This window comes from Pollachius pollachius, assembly GCF_949987615.1.
Source record: "Pollachius pollachius genome assembly, chromosome: 8".
Classification (NCBI taxonomy): domain Eukaryota; kingdom Metazoa; phylum Chordata; class Actinopteri; order Gadiformes; family Gadidae; genus Pollachius; species Pollachius pollachius.
The window spans coordinates 9,634,882-9,643,497 of NC_136941.1; positions in this window are offsets into that span (position 1 = coordinate 9,634,882).

Sequence of the window (8,616 nt, forward strand, 5' to 3'; positions counted from 1 at the left end):
CGTCAGGTGCATCCCCCCTCCCCCCTCCCCCCCAACCATCCTGTTGACAACCCTCCATAAATGTCCGGGCGCCAACCGCGGGTGACGGCTTCATGGAGTGACCGGTGGACTGGCAGTGTGTTCGGTCTTACTGTCTTACTGGGTGTTCGGGCGGAGACCTGCGCGGTCAGGCTCTGCTTTGTACTTCCTGTTGGGTCAAACGGCGAGTTATGCAGACAAAGGGCTTCTTGGCAGGCTGGAAGTGACTCCTGATTGGACGAGGGCCGCCAGGTCAACGCGTTAGCGGTTGACCTCATCCTCCGGGGCAGGAAAAGGCTCAATGTCTTCCCCGGCCTTGCCTCGCGTTGCCGCTCAAATGCCCTCAAAAGACCTGTGTGCAGCAGGTTCATCGAGCGGCCATCTTTGCTGGCTCGCCTTGAGGACCGAAACGTGACACGGTGGGCCGGTAACGAAAGAGTCGAACAAATGTATGAAATCTTCGAGAGCTGCGGCCCTCACAGGAGGGGGGGGGGACTGAGCAAAGAGAAAAGCAGAATTTGTCCCAGTGCTGCAGAAGGGGATCTGAGGGGAATTTGACTACTTCACTGAAATGTAGGCTAGCCCTGGTGCTGTATTTAGTCATGGCAGCTGAAGGCGGGCACGCCATGGGGGAGATGGCTGAACTCGCCACGTCTGCTTTCTTCCTCCTGCTTAATCTCAGAAGAAGAAGAAGAAGAGGAAGAGGAAGAGGAGCCTATTATTGGAGTGTGTTTTTGTAACCAACACTCTCCCAACCCCCGCACTCTTGGTGTGTGCATTCGGACACATGTGCACACAATTACACATGGGCGCGCACACACACACACTCATGCACACGCATACACATACACACACACAAACACATGTTCACCCACACTTTGACACACTTTCTTATGCATAAAAACACATACATTGCCAAGACAGTTTTCCACCCACACATGTCAGTGATGTACAAAGAAATATTTCTTTGCATATATTTCCTTGTTTTCATTCCCTATTACCTATTCTACACTTTATGGCATATTTATTGACTAAAGCTAGGGTCAGAGTGTAGATGACCTGGAACCAAAGGAGAGCAACAACAAAGAAATCATTATATTATCAAAGAAAAACAAAAATGCAAATTCAACTGTGTAGGCGCCAATACACAGAACAGTGTGAGGCTAATTGTATACATTCTGTTTTCCAAACACAGGCAGCATGTCATTTCCTGTTCTCACAGCTCTTGAATGAAAGAACATTGAGCCTCTGTGTTGCGACGGTGGGAGGAAACAATGACATACAGGAAACATCAAACCCTCTAACTCTCCACTTACTTGTACGTACGTATCGGATAACATGCCAGTCTCTGTGCAGAACAAATCTATATACGTTTATGCCTGTTTGTTTATGTGTGCATGTATACCTGTGTGTTAATGTGTATCTGTTTGAGAGTGTGTGTGCATGTGTTTGCGTGTGTGCGTGTTTGAATGAATATGACTTTGTGTGTGTGTGTGTGTGTGTGTGTGTGTGTGTGTGTGTGTGTGTGTGTGTGTGTGTGCATGTGTCCATGTGCGTGCGTGCGTGCGTGAGTGCGTGCGTGCGTGCGTGTCTATTTATGTGTGTGTTTGTGTATGTCAGTGGTGATAATCAGTTCCAGGCTCCCCTGGTTGGCTGGTATTTCATTAGGGTTGAGGAGCGAGTGTTCGGGCTTGGTTGAGATTAGGGGGAGAGGGAAGAAACTTTACCCAGCCCCAGTTGCCCTGAAGTGGGCTGGCTGGGTGGTGGAGGAGGAGGTCCTACAGAGAGAGAGAAAGAGAGGTAGAGAGAGAGAGCGAGAGGAAGGGTGGGCGGGTCAGTGGGATTATTACTGGGAGGTTCAGCTGTTTATTATTCCAATTCTATCTCTAACAGCTGAAAATTGGAGAATTAAGCGGCGGCCCTGAGCAACGTGGGGATCAATGAGGAGGGGTTAAACCCTGTGGCTCAGCACTGCAGACCCACTGGACACACACACACTTGAAGAGATGCACACACAAACATAATCAAAGACCCCAACACACACACAAACACACACACACACTTGCAGAGATGCACACACAAACATAATCAAAGACACACACGCACACACACACACACTTCCATTGATGCACACACACACACGTCATCAAAGTCACACACACAGACACACACACACACACACACACACAAACTTGCAGAGATGCATGCACATACATTGTGTGCGTGTGGGCGTGCGTGCGTGTGTGACACGCTCACAAAACGCTGGTCATTCACCCAACTTAACAGACACATCAGATTTACCGCTCAGAGGTGATAAGACAGACGCTATGCTCGATGAATAGCCCCACCTCTCCAGAGGGGAGTGAGCGGTTAAAGCGCATTAGAACACACCGCTCTGGTTCTACATACGTGCCAGGGTTTTTTGTCCCATTTCTCCGGCTGGGCTCCCTGCCTCCCTCCCTCCTGCCCCCACTGTCAGCCCCCCAGCGTTGATCTTAATCTTGATTTCTTATTTAGCCGCCATCTCACCCAAGGCGGGCATGGCAAGGGGTGGGGGGTGGGGGGAGGCGCACTCCCGTGGCCCAGGGAAAGCGTGGGGTGTTTACAGTCGCTGTCACATCTGTGCCTGCTGTTAAACACAGCACACACGCCAGTGGAAAGTTCCCACGCCGCGCCGGCGTGTTTCACTTGTAAATGGGAAGTCCCATTTACATGGATGTAAATGGGAAATTCCCTTCTTTGGGAATAATAAAATGGGAATTTTATTAACCCAAGGCTAGAACAATAAATTGATGAGCAGTGTTAATTGTTGCTGTTGTTATTTATTTTTTTGGTATTATTATTGGCCATGCTCAAGTCTGCAATGTTGAATTTGGATCTCACCATTGTTTATTTTGTACGTCAAATCTTTTGAGGACAACGGCAGCGCGCTGGTCACTACTGATAAGAGAGGAACAAGGGTGGTTAAATAATGGAGGGCCGTTGCAATTGGGCCATCTTATCTGTTTCTTTCTTCAAGAGGCACCGTGTCAGATGAGACATCGTAAATTAAAGTGATACAGCAAGAATATGTTTTGCCGAGATTGTTGAAATAGTCGAAATAGTGGAAAATATCTAAGAGAATGCCAAATATATCAAAGATAATGGAGAAAAAAATATAGTGTCCATTTAGGACTTTCTCTATTTATCTTTTCAAGTAAGTTATGTTCACTTACAAATTGAATTTCTGTGCTATTTAAAATGTTGTGTCAAATATTGTGTATTGCTGGGCAGGCATGTACACATAGTGTCTGCGTTACTGCGTGCATGTGTGCGTCTGTACGTGCAGCAGATGTCTTTGACTTTGTACACTTTTTCTACCACGTGGATGCAAATTCTGCATGCATACCATGAATATAATTAAACCCCAGCCCCACCCCTATGTACCTCCTTACAACAAATTATCCCAAATTATAATTAATGCAAAACAGAGCCTTGCTTACCGGGCAACTTTGAGGTTGCAGCTTGATATGACGAACCATTGACATTAATTTACAAAAAGGATTTCTTAATGATGATTATTTCCCTAAATAATAGCATGCATTTATTCACTCGGCAGTGAGGTCAGCTGCAAATTGCATGAATGTATTCATGATATTTCTCCTATGACCTGTGGCTGAACAAGGACCCTCTGCTGTTCTCCTCTGTTACAGCCTACTCAGCTGGCCGGGAAAAACTCTGCCTTCTTTGTAGCAAATGTAACGCAACAAAGAACCGCATTGCTAGAAATGTGGATTTTTATTGACGGCATTTACATTTTTGCTTATTAAAACTCACAAAAATATTTATTAATGAAGTGCACTGTGTATGTATATTTCTGATATCACACTAATTGTCGCCATGATCAGCAGCTTCTCCATCCAAACTGTTGTGGCTGGAGGTTAGATGCGAAATGTATGACTAAGTACATATATATATATACATATATATATATATTTATCTGCTGACCAGTTAATAAACATGCTATGACTTATCCGAGAAGCCCTTTTATTAAGGAAATAAGGAGACAGCGTGTGTGTGGGTGAGCATGTGGGATCGAGCCATTCAAGCCACACACTCGCACACAAACACACACACACACACACACACACATTCACACACGCACACACACACATATTTTTTTTACTTAAGACAAGTCACTTTGAATTATATGACTCAGACCCAGAATGCAATATAGCTTGAATTCGAAGAAAAACCCACAACACGGCAAAAAAACGCAGTTTCTTCTCCTTCGTGACATGTCACATACTCGCAATTTTGTTTTCGTCGGGCTGATCGGTCACTCTATGTCCCCCATCCTCAGAGGCTGGTAGGGAGCTAATGGCCGTTCTCCACTCCTTATTAAACCCTTTCTTTGGCTCCGACTCGTGCCCGGCGCTCAGAGAGAAGCAGGGGCAGTGGAGCGGAGGGCGGCTCACCGGGGTGTCTGGGTGGTTAGAGGGGACCCTGGACAAAGCAGGAGCGTCCTGAAAGCTGCCTGTTGTCCGGCTAATCCCCAGCTATGCCTCGGTCTCCATTGACAACGCCAGGCCAAACAATGACCTCTTTCAGGAGTCATTCTCTGCATTGACACACCAACACAGCTACAATGGAAGAAGACACTTAAGGGATAGAAAACGGCATCAAAGATCACAAATGTGTGTTTTTTTCCGCAAATTATACTAAGGGGGGGGGGAATAATCCCTGATCGCCTAATAATAATACTGCATCTATAAACAATGGAATTATTTGGAGTATAGTTTTACTAAGGGGAGTGCTGTAAGATCACACCTGATTTATGTTCCATTTTAAGATAAAATAAAGAACAGTCATACCAACCTTAAGGACCAAAGCATCCCCTGGCTGCAGACAGTGGGAAAGGTACAACCCCTGCTTTTTGTGGTTCAGCTTTTCCTTTTTTTCCCCCCCTTCTTTTGCTTTGAGCGCATTTGCTGACCAACAGGAAAAGAAGATGAATGCCTCCCTTTCAACTGCCCGGGTCCTCTTCTCTCATCTCCTTCAATCTAGATTTCACATTAAACTTGTAATAGCATGCGACCCTGCAAGGCACAATTCCCATTCAGGTGGGTTATGTTATATGGATGAGATTTTGTGAAATGCCAATATTTATGCACATACATTCCCCATTCTGCGCTTTTCTCATTATTGCATCTATTTCTGTGTGGGACGGAAGAGCAGGTGCTATTGATATATCAAATTATACACAGGAATAAGAGATTTAGACAAACCAACGCAAGCAGGCAGACACATACACACACACACACACACACACACACACACGCACACACACAAACACATACAACCATCACACACACACAAGTACTCATGCACATACAACCGACACACACACACACACACACATACATCGAGAAACACACACAACCGACACACACAGACTTACAACCGACACAAACACACGCACAGACACACACACGCGCACACACACGCACACACACACACACACACACACACACACACACACACACACACACACACACACACACACACACACACACACAACACATTCCTATAACGAGCTCAGAACAGCAAAATGTGCCTCAATGTCTGGACAACCCTTTGCAGCCGGGGCAGAAATAGCTTCTTAAACGTAGCCAGCTGGCCATCCGGACACCGGTTCTGGGAAGGTCATCTGTCAAATGACGAACTAGGCAGTGGCCGCCCGGCTCTCCTGGCGGTGCTGGGGGGGACAGAGAGCCGCCTCTGAAGGACACTTTCTCCTCACTCCTGTGCACTAATTCAATCGCTGTGACAGGGTCTCACTGTCCCACTGTCTAGCGGCCCAGTAATCTCCCTGTAATTGAGTTCCCCAATCAGCCATCCATCAATAATGCATCTGGCTCCAACTGGGACGCGGAGGCAACACGGGTCTGGCTTCTGCCCCAGCAAGGCAAATAAAGGGGACAGGATTCATGGTGGGACTGGCGATAGGTGATCTGTAACTTCCTGGGGTTGGCGGCACCACTCTCAACTCCTTCGGCCCGCCTCCTTGCCAGCAGCAGGTACTCAGTAGGGCTTATGCTACAGCGTATCAGAGAGCGAGGAGATAGTGACTGGGTCTGCACAGCCCTTTTTTTATGTTGAATTCAGAGAGTCAAGCGCAAGGTTTTTGGAAATCAGAAAAAGCATTGGAATCAAGCTGTACATATTGAGATCTCATTGCTTTGTTGTGAAAGTGGATGGGTTTAAGGTAAATGATATGGCTGTTGGAAAACCTCTCTTGAGCTCTTTCATGTCTCAAAACTACATCTGTCCTCCAGAGAGAACGTATTCACAGCACATGCACACACACAGACCCAAACCGATCCCCCCCCCCCCCCCCCCCCACACACACACACACACACACACACATACACACACACACACACACACACACACACAAACACACACCATATGGATAAATGTCCCAACGGTGCATCTTAAGTCCACCCACACAAGTCCTTTCTCTTTTCAATTGCCAGAGCATGCCAGGCCATCACTTAATGGCTAAGACCATGGTCCAGCAAGGTTAAACTGTACAGCTGTCTGAATGATTTTCAATTATACAGCGACGAACGCCCTGCCAGCCTACGGGCTCTCACCTCCCTCCCTGGTGTTACAGGGTCATTGAGAACACCTAACACCTCCAAGAATTGTATCTTCCTTCCTCCCTTCCATCAGTTCTCTCTAAAGCTTTAACAGACAAAACGATCCAATTTCAATTTCCGAAACTTGTGGAATCTCCTTTCCCTGTCTCCGGCTGTCCTTCTTACTGTGATGGGAATACACTGCATTGGTTTGAAAATTGTAATAAGAAAACGGGGTTTAACCCCAGAACATGATCTGTCCAAATGTTTTACATGCAAGTACACATCTTGGAATATCTGAATGTATGATTCCGATAATTAATGGAGAACGAAACTACTCACTAAATTAGGTTACGGCTTTCAATTCTTGCTCTTTTAGTTTAATCAGTGTAATGACTCTCGCATACCGAGTGCTCTCCCCTCTCTCCCCCTCGGCCCCTCCCCCCCCCTCCCCAGCCTCAACCACAAAAATTAAAAAAGAAGATCCGTGGCTCGTCTTTTCCTGGTTACATCGAGTCGACCATATATCTGTTGCCGTCCCTTTACCCTTGGGGCGCTCTGGATAAATGGCTCATTTAAGTCCCCATTACATTACATTAGCTCATTCTCCCAGTGCTTACAGTACACTCCGCGGAAAATAAATCACATCATGAAAATATCAATCAATCTCAATAAGTGACTTCCCGTAATCGGTTGGATGCTAAAGACCGTGACAAAGGTTTACAGTGGAAGCAGCAAATTACTGTCACTCACAAGGATGGACTCACTTTGCCTTGGAGAGAGAGCGCTATAATTGCAAAGTACGGCTACGGCATGTCCAATAATATATCCAATAATCTCCCTTGGCAGATACAAGTGGCCAGGGAGAACGTTTCATAGTATACTGCACTGGTAGCCATTTGATTTGGCTGGCCGGTGGCCGTCACAAATCTCGAAGAATTAATACCAAGCTTCAAACGTCGGGAAGTTGATTTTGTCCAGCGTTATTATGTTGGCAGCTGTGAGCTAGTCCGGTACATTTCTGTGATTTACCTCCGCAGCCATGGACTTGGGGAAAAGGTGTGGTTCACAAAATGCATGCGCCGGCCCCAATTTCACACACACACACACACACACACACACACACACACACACAAACACACACACACACACACACACACACACACACACCCCCACACACACACTCACACACACACACACACACACACACACACACACACACACACACACACACACACACACACACACACACACACACACACACACGCACAAACACACAATCAGACACACACACACACACACACACACACACTTACATACACCCAAATGCAAACGCACAGCTCCTGGCTGGAGGTTAATTCAATCCCCGAATGTTCCATTTGGCCGAGGCTGTCGGGGCTGGCTGCAGTGTGACATTGTGAGCGAGAGGTAATTACATTTGGGTCCGGTCGCGCAACTCAGCGTCTCTGCTGTCAGAGACCTCCTCCTATGGAGCCGCGGCCAGCAGAGGAATGTCCGGCTGAGAGCGGTCCATGTACCGGTGGTGGTGGGGCTCCGCTGGACAGGGCTATACATCTTAGCCGGTGGTACCGGAGACCAGACTGGCTGGATTTAGGCTAATGGCCTGAGACCTATCGGAGCCATTGTTAGCTGACTTAGGTTCACTGCATTTCCTGTAGGTGTGCAAAAGGATAACAACCAGAGCCACATGGATTCAAATGTGGGGCTGAACAAGCTAATGACATCAATTCCAAGATCTCTGATTTGATATTTGCACTGCTGAGGATTTTTGAGATTGAAATTGATAATTCCAAACTGTTCATTGTTTGTATAAAAATGTAATTGGCTGAAACATGGCCTACAAATACAGAAACATGCACATTTACACCAACCAGTTCACATGGAAGTGAATAGGATATAACATGCTTACCACATGCAGTGACATGAAGGAAACTTCAACAGGAAGCAAACCTGC